General features: G+C 39.2%; 1 protein-coding gene across 8 annotated transcripts in view; it reads right to left on the reverse strand.

The window, feature by feature from the left end:
- Window positions 1-22019, reverse strand: part of RARB (retinoic acid receptor beta) — a 317576-nt gene that overhangs the window by 252819 nt on the left and 42738 nt on the right. The window contains exon 1 of one of the 8 annotated variants that reach the window (XM_042043053.1): window positions 4909-4941. The exons of the other annotated variants lie outside the window; for them this stretch is intronic. The gene's annotated coding sequence lies outside the window, so the exon portion shown is untranslated. Of the gene's footprint in view, window positions 1-4908; window positions 4942-22019 lie in introns of those variants that run through there. 8 annotated transcript variants of the gene reach the window in all.

The raw sequence follows: 22019 nt of genomic DNA on the forward strand, positions 1-22019 counted from the left end.
GATTTCTAACCAAAAAAAAAAAAAAAAAGTACATAGCATACAACAAGTTTCATCAAAATACATACATGCATATTTTTAAAAGCAATTTTTAGAAGTCATTTTCATGTTCCATTCAATACTGATGATCTCAAAGATCATCACTGTAGAAAGGAATACTGCAACATGAACAAAAAAGGAAATGGCATTAAAATATCTTCTGAAAGATAACCATGTAGAGTTTTTGAAATGCAATCACATAGTTGAACTAGTACAATTTATATTGGATCTGTAATCTACTTAAGTATTTATTGATTGACACCCATGACAAAATAACTGTTGCCCTAATAGGATTCACATCCAACATTTTTTAGGCTTCCCAAATAGTTCACATGGTACATTTACATATAAATCAATTAATATTGACTGATTGATCAATATATGCACAGTATGAAAAAGAGTTTTGGCGGCTTTATGTTCTCCGCAGAGCAGCTTTACCTACTGATGATTAATTTTAATTTACTTTAAAGGATTCTATTGCACTGAAACTTTAATTAAAAACGAAATGAGAAAGTCTATAAAGTCTGCATAGCATCAATTACCTAGACTTGATATCCTGCACTTCGCCTACCCTCTGTACATATGGTTTCTGTTAAAATAATTGGAAAGCACTTCTGAACAATGTCACCCACACATCTATTCTAAGAGTGAGAGGATATATTACCATTAAACGTCACTAATATTAATAAAGAAACAATTAATTCTTCATTACCTATTTCTAAAATACACCATCAGACTCCTTCAGTTCAAACACAAATAAAATGTTACATATGCCTGTCAGTGAAATGGATAATCATCATCGTTGTTGTAATTTATACTGTTTTCTGTTGTAAGTCTAATGCCTCATTTATTTATAAAGCTTTTTGGCTGACATTATAAATAGCCTCTTTGAAATATTAAAAAAAAAAAAAAAAACGTAGCTCTTATTAAGTGAACTCACATACCTCCTGCCAACTCTTTTCTCATAAAATGTTGATTTTAATTTGCATTACACCTTTTTTGGTGAACAGGCAACATTTATGTTTATAAATGTTACTGTTTCATTAAAACACACAAAATAATACTTTCCATTGATGCATGTATGTATATAAAAAATACGTGTTCTGCAGACTAATCTCAATCCCAAACTAAGAAAATCCACACAGAAAATTATTTGAAAACTGCTGTTGATCTTACACTAGGAGTAAGTCCACTCAGCAGCCATATAGTGTCTGATTTAAACATTGATCCTACCAATGCTGTTTTGGATCAGGGAAAAGAACAGTTCAATGTTTTAATTATTAAAAAAGCATGGAATTGTCACAGCCCTCATCCACTGCAGCCAGCATCAGGTTACAAGCCTCCGTGGTGTCTCTGGCACACTGCCTGGACTATTTACTGCTATTTGTAAATTAGACACTTGTGTAGGAATGTCAATTTTAAATATCTTTGTTTAAATGAGCCTGATAAGAGATGACCAGATATATATTTTATGTGACGGCTAAATAATTGCATCACACGAAGCCAGCTTGTGAATTTTACAGGACAGCTAATAACAACCTACAAGGTGGCTTGAGAATTCAGCACTGAAAAGAATAAAGCCGTTGAAAACAATAAAAAGAGTACTCTATAAAGCTGTAACAACAAAAACACCAAAGAAGTCAACTACCATCCATAATGAGAGCAATCTCTGAGCTCTCCATTTCTGAGAGTAATGGAGAGTCTAAGGTGCCCTTATCCATCCTGCTAATACAGCTCCAGCAATTATTTTCCATATTCTACATCAGTAAGTTAAAATATGTTTCCCATGCCCAACACAGCAGTCATTAAAGTTTCCCCTGCCTCAATCAGCATAACTAATGAGGTCGCATAATAACAGAATGCAATCTCTAATGAAAAGCCCAACAAAGTCTCCCTGCTACAATACTGCTAGTGATTTAGTATTCTCAACTTGTCCTTCCTCCATCTTTTACTCTGTGGATATTATCACCACTCAGAAAATTACATTTCAATGAACTTGTCAGGAAATAAGTAATAAATTAATCAGGCAGCATAAACCAATTACACTCATTTTCTGTGTGTTTTCTTCCAGGGCCCACGCACGAATGCAGTGCTGGCCGTGCTGGTTATTCCTGCTGACTGCTCAGAAAGGCTGCAGGCTGTGAGTAGGAACGCTGCTGGAAGGAGGGGGGAAAGCATCTTTGCTCTGCTGAAACCATCACAAGTACTGTTGATGCCAGAGGAGATGCAGGACCAAAACGCTGCTAATTTTTAATTTTTTTTTTTTTTACAAAAGTATATACAAATCCCTATGCAAAACTGAACCAGTTCAGGAACTTTGAAAAGTATCACAAAATACCCATTGTGAAAACTTCCAGCACCTCAGCAGGTTTGCAAGTGTAGCCCTGTCTATTTCTAGTTGACGGTAGTGACAAAGGAAGGTGCCTACAAGACTTAAGTTGTTGTTATGAGTATTTCAATGCCACATTTGGCACTACCCAAAGCAATTTATGCCAGTGGCTACGGCTAAACTGAGGGAACTGGGAGGGTATTCAATGGATCCCAACACTGTTTAGGCAGCTCCCAGCTGTAAGGCAATTCCACTCTTCCCTCCTACTGCTAGAAAAAACTTTAATATTGATGATGTTACTTCTCAACATGGAAAATGAGCAACAGCACCATGTGAAGTAGCAGTCGAGATCCCATTCTAAGAGGGACTGAACGATTCAAATTGGATGCCTCTTGCTCCAGGCTGTGTGAAAATTTGGGAAGAGCAGTGCACTGGTTTAGCACCTCTTGTTTAAGGCATAATGTCTATCTATCTTCACAAGCAAGAGAACCAGAAAGACATTTTTTTTAACAAATAAAGCTCAGATGCTGAAGCGCGAGGTACACCCTGTCATGGTACAGAATTTCACAGCAAATTATTCAGATGCAAAATCTGAACAACACAAACTTCTGGTACTATAAAAGTGAGCCCAGGTGACACAAAATGGCACAGAAACTCTTTGCTTAACAAGGAAAGCGAGTCCACCCCATTCACTGCCTTCAAAAGGATTTAGCCAGACGCTAAATAGATGTACTTTCAAAAAAAAACTTTCCACCACCTGTTTTTGTTGATATATAATGAAGATTTTATACATGCAAACACACTCTTTCCATGTATGAAATATTTCACTGAACTCTTAAACTTAGTCCTGCAAGAGTAATTACACAATCATCATGCACCTGCCAGACTCCAGACCCTTGCAGAGCACCAACATCCTTTTTGTGCATATTGTCTGTGTTCTGTCTTGGCTGGGAAAAGATCCAAGTGGGTTAAGCTCAGGGAGCTCATTGTCACTGCTACTTCTTGAAGGGTGAATATTGTTTAACCTTTCCCCTGCAGTCTGCATAAAATTCCTAGAGGGCAGTTTGAGACTCATATGGACAAATTAAAAGTGGGATTTATTAAGACTGGAATAAAATAAATAGGAATAAAATATGTCATGATACATGTAACCTCGTATTTGGCATGAGGTAGGCCAGAAGCGCAGTAAAAAATTAAGTTACAGCATTTAAAAAAAATTATCTACCAAGCACTTTTGCCACCAAGCTAGCTGCCAAAGTAATATCCCCCCTTCAAGACTTTTACAATTCTTTTTTTTTTATTTATCCTCACAGCAGACAGCTCCTACCAAGAAGTCATGTGCTTTCATACCCTTTCCTATATTAATTTCAAACTGCATTTATCTACCTTAATAGTCTCAGAATCTCTTCTTTTTCTTCTTGCTTGCCCATTTTATGTTATCATCCTAAATGATGATAACATTTCTTCTACTTTTTTAAAGGTAGAACCAAAGAAGCTCATACTTTCACAGCACTGGTCAATGACATGAGAAACTGAACCAGACATTGTACTTTTCACCTCCACTTCTGACAGCATGGAATAATGCTTATAAAACAGGATTATTTGAGCTTGTTCAGGTACTGATAGCAGTAAAAATGGAGCAACACAGTCACTGGCTGGCTTGGAGATAGGCTCTCCTGTGTTCAAGTCTATGCCCATGCTACCCTTTCTCCATAGCTCAGGAAAATCAGACCGGCTAAAGGTCATCCTTTGCCCACTTTTGTTGAAGCCCCATCTCTGACCACAGGCACCTCTGCAGACAGCACATCTGACATGTGTATTGTGCTGCCAGAAAAAACACCACGAGAAAAAAGGAACAGGTAGTCCCATTCTGTAAATAGAAACAAAAATGGACCAGCAACACCCACACATCCCTACAAAGACTGGAGGAGACAACCTCACCAGTCAGACCCGATACGCCGTGGTGAGTGTCAGTGGCAGCATTTTCAGCTTTTTGCTGCCTCACAGTAGGTTTTTCCCAACATGTTCCAACAGCAGCCAGCCCCACAGCCCCAGCAGCATTTAGAGAAACTGTGCTGCTCAAACCTTTAACCCAGTTCACCACAACCACAAGCAGGAAAGCTTTAGCAAGCCAGTGGGCCTACTGCAGAGATACAAAGTGCTCACAAACCAGTACACTCTGCAGCACAAGTTCATTTTGCTATCCCTGCTTCATCTCCATGCCACAGTGAAACAGCCCTTTTAGGTAAACCTCTTTTCCAGCCAGCTTCCATTTTCATGAGTTTAATTTCCTGATATTATCCCAACTACCAACTACATCACAGTGGGTCACGCTAAATGATTGCTCTCCTTTTTCTTCTTCGGTTGTGTACCTTTTCATATTCCTCAAAAACAATGAGGTGGTTCTTGTGCCCCATCCTTTCAGCCTCCACTAGCAAATATTTAAGTCTTTCAAATTTGTGCTTTGAGTCCAGCACCTCAAGTTTGTTTAGTACACTGGCTTTCAGAGTGTAAGCATCCTGGTGTCAAATGCCATATCTTACCTTCCAAAGGAGAATATAGCCCCAGTTGCACTCACTTCAGGGTTCTTCTATTCTGGGAAACAAAGCAAAACAAACAAAAACAAACAAATGCACCATTTTCCCCAGTTGCCCTTAATTTGACTTCACTATGGTCCACATTAACAGAAACAGCAGCTAAACTGTCTTTGAAACTTTATTCACCATAGCCAGAAAAAAAGAAGGAAAAAAAGACTGGTGAAATGCCTTTAAAACATGCTTTAATCTAGCTGGAATGCCATAAATTGCTTCCAGATGTGCTCCATACAAAAGTCAATCATAGCTATTTATACTGACACTCTGCAGTCCAAACAATCTGAATCCAAATGCCATGTCTCTGCTACAATAAAGCTATAAATGTCAGTCTTGTTGAATCTGGAGAGGTGTTGAAGAGTTCATGCTAGTTTGCTTTCTGGGCTATTTGTTAGCCAGCAATTATTTAAAAAAAAAAAATAAAACAAGAAGAAAAAAAAAAAGGAAAAAAAGAAAAGAAAGGAAACAAAAAGAAACTTTTAAAATAGGTCCTTTCCTTGCTGAGCTATTCTTAAAGCACACCTGACACCTTCCAATCATGACCTTGAAAGTGCCACAGGTTACAAGTTGAAATTCATTTCATAAGTTAGAAAAATGTAGTGCTTAGGCTCTGAGCCAAGAATAACTGAAGGGCTTGGCAAGGCTCCCATGCCCTCCCCTAGAACGAACACACACGTAGTACACCTGGGACTAAATGAACTGAAGTACAGTAAAATGACACACCGACTGCAATAATACTTCTATTCAAAAAGCTTCCAGGGTATTGGGGGAAAAAAAATAATTCTTGCTGTAGGGGGAAAAAAAAAGTTTGGAAACTGCACCCTCGCCAGTTGTTTTGCATGCAACACACTGGTATCTAAGTCGTCTTCACTTGGGAAAGCTGAATAACCAGCATTCAGATGAAAAGATGACCTATGGAGTTATCCCACACTGTTTCAGGAAAATATATTATTTTTCTGTAGTCTCCACAGAATTTTCTCATTCATTTTACAGACTTCATTAAGATCCTTTCCCCTCCCCTGCAAAAGTGCACCTGCAGTTCAATTTATGTATAAATGTTCAGAGTTTTAATTCTGGATTTTTCTAAGTGAAAGACAACAGGGAATTTTCTTATCATTGCTTGCAGTTTGGAGAATTAAAACATTTCAGAAAAATCACAACATGTAATGACTTTAGTCTTCAGTTTCCTGCCTTTTTATTTCCCTTGATGTTTGCCTCCTACTCCAAAGATTTCCTCTGCTTTCCCTTACCTTTTTCCAAGTCCAGAAGACCATCCCTAAAATGGAGCTGAAGAACATTCCTCTCTCCCAGGTTAAGCTGTAGCATGGACTGTCATTTTTAACCACACAGGTTGAGAGAAGAAGGCAGAAAATGCACACAGAAGTTATTCAATTTTGGTCTAAAACTTTCAGAGAAGGGAAGCGAATTGTACAAGACACAGTATATCAAGATTCAAAATATGTATGTATATATATACACACAGAAAAAAACTGAATACTTTAGAACAAGATTTGTGCTCTCAGTTCAACTTACTGGAAAACTTCAGTTTTTAATAAATCTCTTCAGTCAGAGGTTATACAAATGACTACAGAAGCAGCAAACATAATACCTGTATTTAAGAACGGGGGAGGAACTGATCTAGTGAACTACTGAGCTATCAGTCTGGCCCAAACATTAAGCAAGGTTTTGTAACCTATTTTGAAGGAATGTAATTTCTGTGTAATTGCAGGGGGTTGGAGGAGAGATAAGCAACAGAGAGGCAGAGAAGCTATTCAAGTTAAAAGACAATTCTGGCATAAGAAGAAATGATTAAGACTTGGCCGCGAATCCACTAAGAATGGAATTCACAAGCACGTGCCTAACCATGAGGAGGGCGAGATGCTCCAACCACTGTCCCACGGGAATGAGATGGAGGAAAACCCTACCACATGGGAGGCTGAGAAATTTACATGACTTCAGTATTCTGCAACAGCAGGGGATAAAACTTGATGCACAAGCTGCCTTCCTCTCCTGTGTCAGCCTACATTCATGCATTTATCTTTATTCCTAGCTCCTATCAGACAGTGAGGAGTTTTCATTGCACTGGTTCTCCAGATAAAGACATTTAACTCTTGCAAGAAAAGCTTGGGGGCTGCTAAGGCCATAAATAGAGGGGACCAATACCATTTTTCAGTGACATCTCTCTATCAGTGTATTTCTTCCTTTTCTCCACCCCAGCAGTGATACCAACCCTCAAAAATCTTCTCCCTCCATGAACTTTACTACACAATAACGCCATGGTATTGTAGATCCTCATACTACCAAAATTTATACAGAAAGTCCTTCTCACATCCTACCTCACTGTAAAGACCTACCACACTGCCTCTGAATGTGAGATGCTCTCTCTGAAAAGCCTGGCCACACATTTTTAGCATTTAAAGACAAATGCACATCCAAAGGAAGCAACTAATTTACTCTGTGTCTATAATCCTTCTCTCCACCAAAGCACAGTGTTCTCCCCTCAACTGTGCATTAAGCTTTCCATTTAGATCCCAAACCTTCTGATTCTAGGACTTAAAAGTCTTCTCATGGAGCATCAGCCCCACTCTGGGATGCAATAAAGTAAACTATGACAATAATAATAACTAACACTAATCATTATCGCTGGCTTTAAACTATGAATCTGTTCTGCTTTTGCAGCTGTGCTGTTTCTTCTGAGGCACCAATGGTGCTGCCAGCAGCCTAAGTGTTAGTATTAATTCAACCCATCCTTCCCATCCAACAAAAAGTACCGTATCTCCAGATCTGCATAGCTTCTGCATTTGTGATGGCTGACCCCCAAAAAGAGATAGAAAGAGAACAAAAGTCAGTAAAGTTACCAAAATATACAATATAGCTACTGTTTCAAACAAACAGGTTTGAAGCCAATATAATTTCTAACAATACCATCCAATGTTTTCCTTGCTTTAGATTTGTCGTCCTTTATTGGAAACAATAAGCCTTCCAAAACAAAAAAGAAAAAAAAAAAAAAAGAGAGCGAGAAAAAACCCCTCACTTTGTGTTTAAAATTATTTACTATACCTTTAAAAGTAACAAATGAAGCACTTGAGTCTCAGATGTGTAACCAGTAGGGAGTTGGCTCAATGCATCAGTTTTTACACCTCTTGCAGTTAAATCAGAGATCCAAATGCAAAATCTAGCACTCAGTGGTGAACTTATAACACTCCCTGGAGGAGTGTGTCCATAAACCATTCACTAGATTACACTCATCCATACAATACTTTATTTTATAAATCCACTCCCCACCAAAAAAAAAAAAAAAAAAAAAAAAGGAAAAAGGGAAGAAAGGAATAAAAAAAAGAAAAGCTCAACTAAGGTGAAGTTAAGGTTGCATAAACTATAGATCATTTTTGTCATCACATGTCTAAGTCTCTGCTTTCCTTTTTGAGATTTCATTAGTACAATTTTCCGGTGTTTTTATCTCAAATGGATTTGTTTCTCCAAATTTGCGTCTTGGCCAGGAAAGGGATCCAAAAACACCCAATGACATATGTGGCATAGCCACGCGTGGCGCAGGAGCACTCTCAGGCCTTTGGAGTATGCTCAGCAGAGCTAAAACACTTTCAAAAACTGCTGCGCTGACTTTTCTGTGGAATGTCCTTAGTGACAGTTTTTTGGGAGTTTCACATTACGCCTCATGTTCTTATGAGTCTTCCGGACATTAAGTCTTTCGCAATGTATTTCATAGAATATCATGGAATCATTAAGGTTGGAAAAGACGTCTAAGATCATCGAGTCCAACTATTAACCCAGCACTGCCAAGCCCACTAAATCGTGTCCCTAAGTGCCACATCTACACATCTCTTAAATAAAAACCTCCGGGCTTGGTAACTCAGCCACCACACTCTGCAGCCTGTTCCAATGCTTGTCAACCCTTTCTGTAAAGAAAATATCTAATAGTATTTGGATATTTCCAAATAATAATATCCAATCTAAACCTGCCCTGGTGCAACTTGAGGCCATTTTCTCTCATCCCATTGCTTGTTACTTGGGAGAAGAGACCGACCCCATCCGGCTACAACTTCCTTTCAGGTACTTAGAGAGAGTGATAAGGTCTCTCCCAAGCCTCTTCTTCTCCAGGCAAAACAGTCCCTGTGCTCTTTCAGCAGCTCCTCATAGGACTTATGCTTCATCAGCTTCCTTCTCTCCTCTGAAGGTGGTCCAGCACCCGGAGCATGTATGTAAACATGTGCACACACTGTGTATGTGTGCTCACATGCATGTACACCTGCATACACACACAAACATACACACAGTTTGGGGCTAAAACTAGAATGGAAAAAGACCAGTGTAACTTCTCTGAATTCAAAGGAATCTCCATCTGATGAGAAAACATGAGGACAGTGAACCTGCCTGAATGGCCTACTGACTATTTCAAAGTTCAAAGAACATAATAAATGTGAAGATTTCCAAGGTCCTTCATGATTAAAAAAAAGAAAGCACATGCACTAGTAACAGAAAGAGTGGGGGGTTTTGTTCCAATGAATACCATTCTCTTCTCTGACTATCTAGCACACAGCTCCCACTGTCAGCTCCTTCCACGTCTCTTGTTTTATTAAAATTGCAGAATGGGTGGCTTCTGAGGCTTAATAGTAGTGTTTGATTAGACAGCTTCCACTGACCACAACTTTTTTATCTTTTGAAATATGACAGTTATCCAAATTTCTACATTTACTGTAATTTTTCAGCTATGTTTGCATGGATTTATCGTGCTCCGGGAAAGCTTCCATTGATTCTCTACCAGTTGTGTACCACAGTCTAAAAAAACAATCTTAAACCGAGTTCTTAAAATGTGCATTAAGTTCTTGAGAATTTTTTTTACTTGTCTTATAAAGTTACATTATTGAAAGAAATATTTCAAACTTTAAAATTTTGAAAACTTGCCATAATGCTCACCTCCCCAATTCAATTCAAACACAAAATGGAGTTCCTATTCCAGTGGTTCAAGTTCATGAAAAATTTAAATAAACAAAAAACTCAATTCTACTACAGATTCATTAAACTTTGATCAAGGCAGAGATCATTTTTCACAACTATTATCTAACACCACACTCGCAGTCTACCCTCAAGCCCCTTGCCTGCAGCCACAAAGATAGAACACACTGGATTTGCAACTGAAACATCCAGCTATCACAGATCCGTTTCTTGCTGCAATGGGGATGGGACCAGCAGCAAGATCAGCTCATCTGCAGCTTTGTCTTCCCCTCCAGCTTTGCCAAACCCCAAACAGTGGGTCAAACCAACAGTTCTATCAATGTCAGGTTGATCCATTGCATGACCCCACACGAAGAAAAGATGTGCTCTGAGAATATGCAAAAGTGGCTAACAACTCAATTAGTCAGTACATGTAATTATGCCCACAAGTGTTAGGAAACTGAAAAGCCATTTTGGCTATAAAATACGTTGGGAATCTTAATGTCATGGTCAGTAAGACAACAGAACATTACTTATGCTGCATTTTATCTAGTCCTTGAATGCACCTCTCCCTGTTCCTGATGTAAGATTTTCATTAGCCATTATACAGCTGAACGTGAAAACCAAGCCAGAGAACCAAACCCATTCCAAGACACAGCGACATTAATAAATTGACAGCACATGCTATAAAATACAACTGTGGGCCTCTTATGTGAGTCACAACAATAACTTTTGCAGCACAACAGTCAATGAAGAATAACCACCACCCCAAAAAATTTCTTGGTGAGCAATAACAGGTAATGGTTTGTTCCTCTGTTTACCAGCCAAGCCCCAGAGAATAATCTTCTCCAATTACACCGTTCTCATGCATCATGCCATACTTCAGTGACCACATCTCCATGTCAATGTTTTTTAATTCTTTTATCTCCCCTAATCTTCTGTTTTAAAGAGCTACCCTAAGTCTTTGCTGACATCATTCTGCTGAATTTCCATTACCACGGAAAAACATCCGCCCCTATTAATTTTTTCAGTGTATTTTGTGGCATGTTATTGCTTTTTTTAAAATCAACTAATAAAATCATATCAGAGAGTTTTTCAGTGCAGCCTAAGCAAACACTGGCGTGTGAGTACAATGAAGTATAGTACAGTATGCAAGAGAAGTCAGAGGCTGAAATGAGAATACAATTTCCCATGAGAGAGTTCTATGCTCGAGCCATTTAACTTTAAAACTAGTTCAATATTTGAACAAGACACTATTTTATTCCCATTCAAAGTTTAAACACAGATCACTTCGAAATCAATCATAAATTCAAACCTCTTTATTTTAGAAACTGTTTCAATATTTAAAAGCTTTTTTTCTGTCGTTAATGTAACTGCACCTTCAAGGCTGCAGAAGCAGAACTGACTTCGAGATCCTTAAGAGCAATGCTATTTTCCTGCCAATACATACAAAAGGCAGTTCTAGGAAAAAGAAAAAAACCCACAAAGGCAAGGCTGTGCTTTGCTTCAGAGTTTAAGAACAAAGTCTGGACAAAGAACACACAGCCTAGTCTTCAGCCCAAACTAAAGTAAATGAACTTGGTGTGGGTGCTTTTCAGGGCACAACACCATCATTCCTTGTTACTGCACAGCTTTTGTCCTCACCTGGGTGTAAGGAAAAACCAGATGAGTGGGATCAGTGTAGACAAAAAACAACCCTCCTTTAGGATAGTGATTACAGAGTGAGAGATCTGCAACTCAGAAGGAGGATGTAGAGCCCATTTGTCGCCCACGCGTACCTGCGCCCCTGTCCCCACCCAGCACAGCGCTGCTTGTCCTGCTGCCTCAGAAGCCTCACAGCCCTGCTGACAGTGCAGAAATGGACTGCTCCAGCTCTGCGACACAGAAAAAATATTTCAGCCTGGTGAAATAGCAACATTTCACACCCATATTTCATTTCAGTATGATGATCTTAAGAGTTCTTGGGGGTGGGTGTTACATTTGCTTGTTTTTAAACTCAATCTTCAGATGGGCAACTTATCACAGAGAGTCAGTGATCGAGAGGTGAAACCAGGCGAATTCCTGAACTGTGTCAGTGCCAGCTCTTTGGCACATGCCACTCTCATCCAACTAATTTCAACACCAATTTGTTTCTAAAAATTATCTTTTGTGCCTTCATCTTTGTACAAAGCTCTTTTTCACAAGCACTGAGCATACAGCTCAACGCAAATGTAACACTGCAAAAATACTCATATCAAGTAGAAAAGACAAGCTGATTGTTCTAAAGCAAAAGGTCTTATTAACCTCAGGGCTGCCCTGTTCTGGTTTCTGGTCAACTAGAGTCTTCACAATCAAGTTAAAAGACTCCTTGTAAAAGGATTAAGCATCTGTATTATCAAGAGACCACAGAATAAGAGCAGGAGTTAGGCTGTGTCTTTGTGGTATCAATCCACTTAACTACCCATGGCTTTGCATGAATCCAGGAAATATTATTCAGCTGTATATATATAGCAACATGATAAACCTGGCTGCATGGGTAGTCATGCTGCTGCACTAGCATCTGAATGTCACCTTTCCCAGGAGAGGGCAGCTGCCATTCATAACCATCTCTCCTTAATTGAAAAATGAGGGGTCCTGATTTCCAGGAAGCCATAGGCCAAGAGCATTAGCAATAAATGAGCTTTACTTTTTACGTACCTCCAAATAAAAAGAAATCAGTTGTAATCAACACAGCATTAACATACTGTCTTGTAATATTTCACATAAAACATGTCACTGAAAACTCAGTATTGAGCAGGAAGGAATTTGATGAATCAAGTAGATGAAGCCAAGATGTAGTTATTAGATGCATTACATCTTTAGCACATCATCTGTAAAAATGTCCAGGGTAAACTAACGCTCCAGGGGAAACCTGACCTTTAAGAGGCTCCCTAATACTACATCTAAATTAATGTCAGTGACAGGCACTTCAATCTAAAATAGCAGGGTTCTTTCATTCTATCTACACTATCTATTCAACCATTTATTTGTGCGTAAATGTGTGTGTGCATAAATGGATTTGTGTCATTCTGGCACTGGGGGAGTGGGTAGGGGACAAAAAGAGCTCTTTTTTTTTTTTTTCATTCCTTACTACTCTTACGCATATTGTTAGTTTTGCAGGACTCATTCAGAATCTTTTCAGAAAAAAAAAGTGGTAGGAAAATTATTTTTTATAGTAACTAAATCTACTTCTCCAAGTAGGTATCAACCTTGCAAAATAAACATGCCTGAACTAGAGCAGGATGGAACTCCTGCAGCAATCAATACAACAAGCAATTCTGAATTTGTTTTAAAGAGCTGGGCTGGGCTCTGACATGACTGGTGGTCAAGATAAAAATCATAATTGAGATCAGTTTTGCTGTTTCAAAACAAAACACTGGAAATAAATTCACTAGAAGATGCATTTCTGCCTTGGAGGAAAAGAAACAAATAAACAATACACTGCAAAATACTGATAATAGAATAATTTCATGGCTGTTAGTCAAATCGGTGCTAACTGTGGTGGCCAAACCTTCACTCTCTTCTGTTTTTCATTCCATTTTGGAGGTTTTATGATGAAGGGATGAGGCAACTGCAAAGCAGCCACTCTGATGACCTTTCTCCAGGCTTCTTAGGGTGCTCTTCCTCCCCTGCCAACACCTCAGAGAGGACCAAACCCACCTAGACCTGTGGTACTCTGTCCCTCTACTTCTCAGAGACAACAGGACAATGGTGTTTTCAAGAGATATCTCTTCATGCAATAGCTGAAATCTGTTCCTTGATGGAAAGGATTTACACCTTGCTCTGAAATTAGGACAATCACATTAGCTAAATCCTAGTGAACTAAAACTGCTAAATTCTTTCACATTTTGTTGATCAAGAACCCTTTTATTGGAACATTTTTCTTTGCAAGTCTCAGTTCAGTAATAAACTATCCTCTAATTGGTCTTTATGCTATGAAGAGCTACCTTGCATTTTAGCTACTTTATGTGTGGTTATATTTTCTTACAAAGACACAATTGATCAGGAATTACCATAATCTCACACAGAGAAGCAGTCCTAGAAGCACTGAGAGCATAAAACATTAATGTCAGTAATGCAGACATGACAAGTTTCAACTCTCCTTTCAGCTAAACAATCTGCCTCTTTCATACTAACATCACCGTTCAGCCCATGGGCTACATAAACATTGTCAAACCTGGTTTCAATATAAAGTGAGCACATTAATGTTCCCACTAATATACATTTCCCAGTAACCACTCCATTAGATTGCTTAGCTCAAACTGCATGACATATCCCATAACATATCAGACAGTTCAGATTCACAAGCTCAGAAGATACAGATATTCTAAGTATTGGGAAAAAAAACCTTTCTCGTGTGTGTATTCATGAGCCCTGCAAATCCAAAAACTCCCATGAGGCTCTCAAGAAAACATGCCTGTGTGGAACACAGCCCTCCTCTGTTCAGTGAGAGTTTTTTTGTTTTCTGCTTTTTCTGGTTTTGGATGATGGTCTTTCACTTTCCTCTTCACAGAGACTAAGTAAATGGACACAAAAATAAAGAGATGCTGTTCAGAGCAGATAATCCTTTCTGTAACCTCAGATAATGTATCTAAGACCAGTGGATCCAGTGATGACTCACTATTAACTTTTCTCAAAAGCAAGCCAGTTGAGTGGCTAAAACGTTTAACAAACATGATGTAGAAATTCCCTGATTTAGTTCACTACAGACCCTCTGATTATAAAGCAAGACCCTATTCCAGACACATGAACTTTTTGTTTTCCCTCACACTCGGTAACAGCGCAGCAGCATCAGTCTCAGGGTAAAAGGACATGAGAAGCCTCCCCACTGCAAGGGAACTTCACGTGAGCCTCCTTAACAAGCCCATGGTCCCACAAAGCACAGTGCACATGCTGTACAAGCAGCGTGCTACAGACAACATTACTGTGGCCTCCCATGTCACTCCAGGTTATAGGGTGGTTTATTATGGGCTGGGGACCAATATCCTAGGAGCTCACACTTCAAATTTTCACGTTCAGCAGCTGGAAAGGCAAATATCCTCAGCCAGAAAGTTCATTAACCTAGAGATTTTCCATGGCCAGACTTCTTCAGTATTGCAGTAAAATGCAATTTTACATTTGGGTTATGGTATTTTGAAGTATTTAATGTAGCTGACAGCCAACAAATACCAGCTAACCTTACCCCTGAGCTTGATAGTGTGTTGTGCAAACTATAGCCACTTTGAAATAACATGACTTTAGAACTGTTTATGCTTAACACGGTGAAATTAAACGCAGAGTCGACTAGACATGCTAGCTTCTACACTGTTGAGTAACACTCAATACCTTAAAGAAGTGAGAAACAGGAAAGAGACTCAGAAATTTTGAGAGCAGCAGGGAATTTCCATAAAGCCATCTGATTTCTCAGAAGGAAAAGAATGAAAGTTGAAAGTGAAATTGAATTAATCCCAGAAATATGTAATGCATGCCCCCACTAATCAGACTATGGGGAGCACTCAGCATAGATAGAGGAAGGTCCAATCAACCTTTGAACAAAACAATACCCACTCTGAAATCTTCTGACTCTTCCAGGCTCACAAAACTTGACCCAGAATACGTAAGTCTGGACTGGCACTGATCTCATAGGGTAGAACTTCAGAAGGTGTAAATCTGAGCAAGTCCACTGACTTCAAAAGTCTGCCAAGCCTCTAGCTCCAGATGTCAGTGTGCAGTCATGAATTCCTGATTTCTGAATACTTTAACACAGCTAAAAGAGCAGCAAAGGCTAATGTTTTTGCACTTGCTAAGTAAAAAATTACTTGATATGTTAAATAAAATTAATAGCTGAAAGTATTCTACATATTCTGATTAGCAGTTGAGATTTATCCCATACATTCAGGTTCAAAGTAATTTTGCTTTGGGCTTCAAAGCTCACTTTCAACTTCAGCCAGCTTCCACTGTTGAGTTTCCAGGATAAAGTTCAATAAGGTTTACTTTCTATTAAGATTTAAGCCATTAACCTGTATCGCACACTTTTTCATGTAGTGTGCCTACTGAAATGCAAGTCTTCAGAATATTGCATTATGTCAGTCAAAAGAAGGTCTGGCACAAAAACCCCAGTCAGGGCTATTTCAACCATTCAACAGTCCAATTACTTACACTGTGTTAGACCTTCCAGCTCCAGAAATGTAGAACTGTTAACACTCAGGGAGCCAGGGTTGCACTGATAGGGTTGTACATTGTTAATTCTTTTGTCAAAATACAGTGTTTCAAACATAATTGCCAGAAGAGATGTAACATCTAGGCTTGCAGCCTCAAGTGCAATTTCCTGGCAACTACAGTGGTGCAGGCTACAGATTAACACATGAGCAATTCCAATTAAACGTGATGCAAGTCCATTAACATTGGGTCTGAGTAATATCCCCTCATACACAGGATACCCTGAAACCAGAAATAGAATAAATTAACATGGAATAAATTCACCTGCAATACAAGTGAAGATGCTACCAATTAGCTGTCTGTATAACTCATTTTGGAAGATGGTATCTACTTTTTCTTTCCTTCTCAGATTGGATAAATGAGCATGTCCTGCAAGGCCTTCTAAATACGCTGGAGAACTATGTACTCTATAAGATCCCCAGAAATAGGGTTCAAAGGTCCTTATCATGGCACAACTATTTCTGCAGAGTTATGGAAAGAGAACACCAACATGAAAGAGAGGTGTTGGAAAATGTTCTTCCAACAAATTCCTCCATCTCAAAAGAAGCAGCATTTCACGTGCTTTCTGCCTGTACAGCAAAGAATGAATTCTCCATTGCCACCATCAACTGATTTTTCTGAAATTTGGGTTCAATTCACCTTGCAACATACACTCCTATTCTTTCAAGAATTGCAGCTGCATCCTATGATAAAAATACAAACATAATTACAAATACATGCCACAACAACAGCCCAGCATACCTTATGTTCTAGCTGGTGAATCACACCAAGTTCTCACATAACCACCTCCAAGGCTGTGGCTCTCCTACTAACCATGTGCACAGTAAGCTGGTGGGCCCTCAAATCATCATGGACTTTGATGAAAAGAGAAAGCCAAGTGCTGGATATACTATTTTCCACAAAGCCAGGACTAAGATTTATGCAAGAGGAAGGAAAATGAGATACTACATCTTGACACCTCACTGAGTGAGATACAGTCAAATGCTGGGGAAGTTGGAAGGTCTTGCCTCAAGAACTGTTGTGCTACTTGATTCTTCCAGAAAGGTATAGAAAGAAACTGAAATGCACAACTGTAAACAGGTATGAGGATTCAAATCCTGCTACTTAGATATGATCCACTAATAACTGAGCAGTACTATTGCCTTACTTCTTAATATTTCATTGGAGACCATTTACTTGAAATGGTAGTGTTACAACCCAGCAATTCATTATTTCAACAGCCAGTTTTTCAAAGACACCTACTGTCATTATCTTTTCTCTGTATTTGGCCATTTAAATCTAGCATTGTGTGTTTCCCTCCCACACGTACCATTCTAAGTAGCATCACACAATCTTCTTCTGCCACATCACTCGGGAGACTTAGCGGATCCACAGGAAGGAGTAACCTGGCTTACCTAACCCATAGTGCAATTGATTCCACTTGGGTGGCTGACAGAGTGCTCACTTTCGATTTGCATCACGATTTCTTCCCTGCCAAAATGCCACTGCTGAGGTGCCACCAGCAATGCGTGTTGTGTAATGGAGACCACCATGCTCGGGGCAGGCAGAAAACTCAAGGCTCCTCTGTGCCATGCAGGCATGCCCACACTTGGGAGAGGCAAAGCTGACTGTAAGCTGCTTAAACCACTTCCCTGTGAATTATTTTTACTTCTGCAGCTTGACTTCTTAATTTCCTTTCCCTCTCTTTTCAAGTTGATGCTGTAATACGGTCACACTGTAGAAATCTCGGTCAGTATAATATTCTGCGGAGCCATACAGCCCTCTGATATTTAGGAGATTGCTCCTGATTCATCAAGGCTTCCTTGATGCCTTACAACGTCTTGGCGAGGTCACAGGGTGCAGGCTGCAATTTCCTTCGCCTTTTTATTTGTGTTAATCAGGAGTTTGGGGACTGTGTATCCTTGTGTTTCCTGGCCGGCTCCAGGCATCACTGCATCACAGCGGCACCTGGTGGGACGGGGCAGGGCTGGAACACGCTGCTGCCCACCCTGCAACCCCAGCAGCGCCCAGACATCCACAACAAAACCAAAATTAGCATTGTTTTGCTCTGGCAGGTCTCTCTAACATCTGTTGATGTTGAAAAGTTCAAAATTAATATCACTGAACCCTACCCTGGTATTTGCTAAAGAGATGCAAAATGCTGGATGGGGAACAGACTGAACTGCAAGCCACATCTTAGAAACAGCCTGCAACCCGAGGGATCCAGGAGACGCTGCACACAGCACCAAAAGGAAAAAATAATCTGATAAATAACTCATCTCCGAGGCCTCTCAACTTTTGATTCATTAGCCATCATTAAAAATTTATAAAAGTATATTAGAAGTAAAGCTCAGTTCAACCAGTCACATGTATTCTAGCAACAGTGTGACACATTGCGCCCTTTTCTTTTGATTACTGCCTTCAATCTCATCATTTTTATTTTATGGGACGCAAAGCATCAAATTCAGCTTCAGAAATACAATGTTCAAAATATAGTGGCCAATAAATGTTTCATCTTTTTCACAAACTAGACCTTAAAGAGCTTCAGTTATTTATTTTTATAGCAGCAGCATACATAAGTGTATGACACAGTAAAGGATACTGATCTCTGAAGACCTCAGATTATCTTAAACTCCAGAAAATCAATATCAAATCCTGTGTTTACGGTACTTTCCATTATTTATTTTAGAGCCTAAGGAAGTGGACAGTGGAGGCTGCCAGTTTTGTAGAAAAAGAACCTAGCAAAGTTGCAGTCAGATTTATAGGTCAAACTCCACATTACGAAAGAAAGTATTTACCCCCAACAGCCAAAATCACTGCTGTTCACCACAAGCAGAACACTTTTATTGAAAGTCCACAGACTGTTGCTACACCTCAGTCTAATTTACTTCAGTCCTTACACCCTAGCCAACACAGAGCCTGTTCAAGGCATGTAAGAGCTCCCACACAGGTACAGCTGCCTTCGAGGGGCACTGCAATTTGCAGAGTGCAGCTGGAGCTGAGGGCGTTGCTGCGATCTCCAGATGCTCACACACCTCACCATCGATGCAAATGAACACCAGGAGTGTCAGACTGTGCCCGCTGCTTTCAAGACTGCCAGTTCTTGATTAATTTTTCAAAAGTGCAAGTTCATGACACACATGAGAAGAGGGGGGGAAAAGGAAGGAAAAAGGAATGAAAGAAAAAGTTTAGAGAGCTTTAATCCTTAGAAACACTTGAATGGAGGGAATATCCAAAGACAGAAATAAGGATTTTTATCTCTTGAAAAAAATCCACTCTTTGCATTATGGCTGCCGAGCTAACTGAAGAAGTAAACAGTACTAAGTCAGATCTACATTAAGTATAACCCTAAATCCCAAATAAACTTAAGTAGATTGATTAAGAAAAAGAAAAAATAAAGTCTTAAGGAGTGCACAAATTAACCTATAGAAGTGCTAGTTTAAAATGCAAAAAAAGGCCATTAAAGTGCAAGGGGCTCTTACTATCTCTAACTGTGCTTGACATACATTTAGAACCAATCTCTCGCTGCTGTAATGATTCTGGCATGATTTTCACATATCTGAAATAAAAAAGAAAATTCTGATTGTAAGCATGTCTCTTTTCCCCTTGATTCTTCACACCAACACTAAAATGTTACAGAAATATAGTGTTGCTAATATATAAAATAACTGCATACTCTTTATATAAAACACTGTGATCTGTTCTTGTGATAAGCAGAAGGTACAGATATGAAGAATTGTTAGAATAATTACAGGCACTGAAAGAGTCCTGCAGGCTAGGGACTAGAAACACTGATGGGAATCCTTTTAGCTTAAAGATGAGATATCTAATAGAAGTCATATTTGAGGTTTGAGAAACAGGACAAGATACATTAGACATTCCTATTTATAACATACAATTAATTTGTGGAATGCACTGCTACCACAGCACACTGACATCAAAAGCACAGCAAAATTCAGATAAGGTTTAGATAGATAACATGAAAATGAAGCGTTACACCAGAGAAGATTTAGGAAACATGAGGGATTTAAGCCTTTTTGCTACACAGCACAGACCAAAGTCTAACTGACAGGATTTTAAAAAAAACCCACAACATAACGTGAAAGACATTTGAAAGTTTATTGTAGGGTTTTAAGCACTTTTGTCTGAAATACCCAGCTCCAGCCTGTCTCAAGAGAAAGGACAGCTTCTTAGATGGACCACTGGTTTGATCTGGCATGGCAAGTCCTATATTCTTATGTTCCTACCAGATAATCTGCAGTAATTTGAGTGACAATGGATGGGTACCCATCCTAGGGAAAAAAATATTCTATCATTCTATTTCTCAGTGCACTGAACTGAATTATGTTAGGTTAAGTGTTGTCACACTGAATAATCTCAGGCTGTATCACATGTCCAAAGACACAACTCAGTGTAATGTGTAGGACAGTGCACTCAAATTTGCTACAGATGTGAAATGAGAGTGAGGGGGGGAAAAAATATAAGCCTGAAGTCTAGTGAAACCTACAGCACCTACAACAGTAGTAAAAACCATGTTAAAACATTTTTATTCAAAATGCTGTCCAACTCCAGAAACAGAAATTGCTCGAAGTTATAAAACACTTGTCTCTCCTCCTTCTGCTTCTCCTCAGCCTATCTTCATATAATCACAAACTGTGTTTAATGTCAAAGAAATTCAAAGGCATCTCTCATTAAAACAGTTGGGAGGGTACAAGAAAGACAAAGACCCCTTAGCTTCTTGGAAAAAAAGTAATCATAATAGGTCAATGTTAAAAATTCATTACACTGAATTAAAGTGTATCATTTTATTTTGTCCATAAAACACGAGAAGAAGCTCCCCCAAGAGTCAGGAGTGAGAGTCTCAAGATTTTCCCATTCCTTGGAAGCTCAGGCTTGGTTTCTCTAACTTGGCTCTTTCCACAGGAAAGATGTGACAATCTGCCTCAGCTGTTTCTGAGATTACCATAATTTTTCATTGAATACAAAACAGGTAGGAAAAGAGAAGATCCATTTGCCTACAACCCACATCATGATGCTCAAAAGTTCATCCCTCTGCACAAATGATTCTGTTTGCTGTTCTTACTCCTCCTTGTTATTTACGGCTACTAATTACAATTTTGAATAATTTTGTAAAGCATGTTTTGCAAAACACCTTTGCAGAGCTTTCAATTTAAGTATGAAAACTATAGGCAAAAAAACCCCCACCAAAACCCTCCAAGCCCTATCCTCCATTTAGACAGTGTAACACGTTCAGATGAACTCTTTCATGCCTAACCACCCGAAGTCCTTGGATATCCTTAGTGGCTTTAATTGCACATCTTTCCAAACAGCAGCTGAGCAGGACACAAGCAGAGGACACTTCTGGATGTGAAGGAACCCCTGTCTTGACAACTACCCAACATAGACATCCCAACCACTGTCCCCCAGATAGGCGAGCCCTGATGACAGGCTGTCCCCAACATGATGGCTAAGCGGCCATGGATGCCAGACAGGAGAAGCACTGCATAAACCACTGCCTGTCTTCCATCTCCCTGCTTCCAAAGGATTGTGTGCAGACAGCTATTCATGTCTGGGAGCTTGCAGAACAGAGACCTGGGTCTGTATTTTAGTGTTTGCTTTTCAAATTATGCATTTAAAACAAGAATTTGAGGACTCCATAAAAGAAAGGTTTTTTACCAGCCCCTAAAGCCCCACAGCTACCAAAGTCTCAGCAATGAGATTTCTCATTGGGCTTTTCATTTTTACACAGAGGTTCTCCAAAAAACATCTTGAGATTTGATGTCTGACAGCTCCACTTGTTTTGAGAATCCTTATATCATGCACGAGAGGATTTGATCTTAAAATAATAGTTCCTTATTATTATAGCATCCTGGAAGATTCTATTGCAGAATTAATGATGTTTATATGGCTCTTTC

This window comes from Corvus kubaryi, unplaced genomic scaffold (genome assembly GCF_017639235.1).
Source record: "Corvus kubaryi isolate FWS band 111438036 unplaced genomic scaffold, C.kubaryi_AGA036_p1.0 37398, whole genome shotgun sequence".
Classification (NCBI taxonomy): Eukaryota; Metazoa; Chordata; class Aves; order Passeriformes; family Corvidae; genus Corvus; species Corvus kubaryi.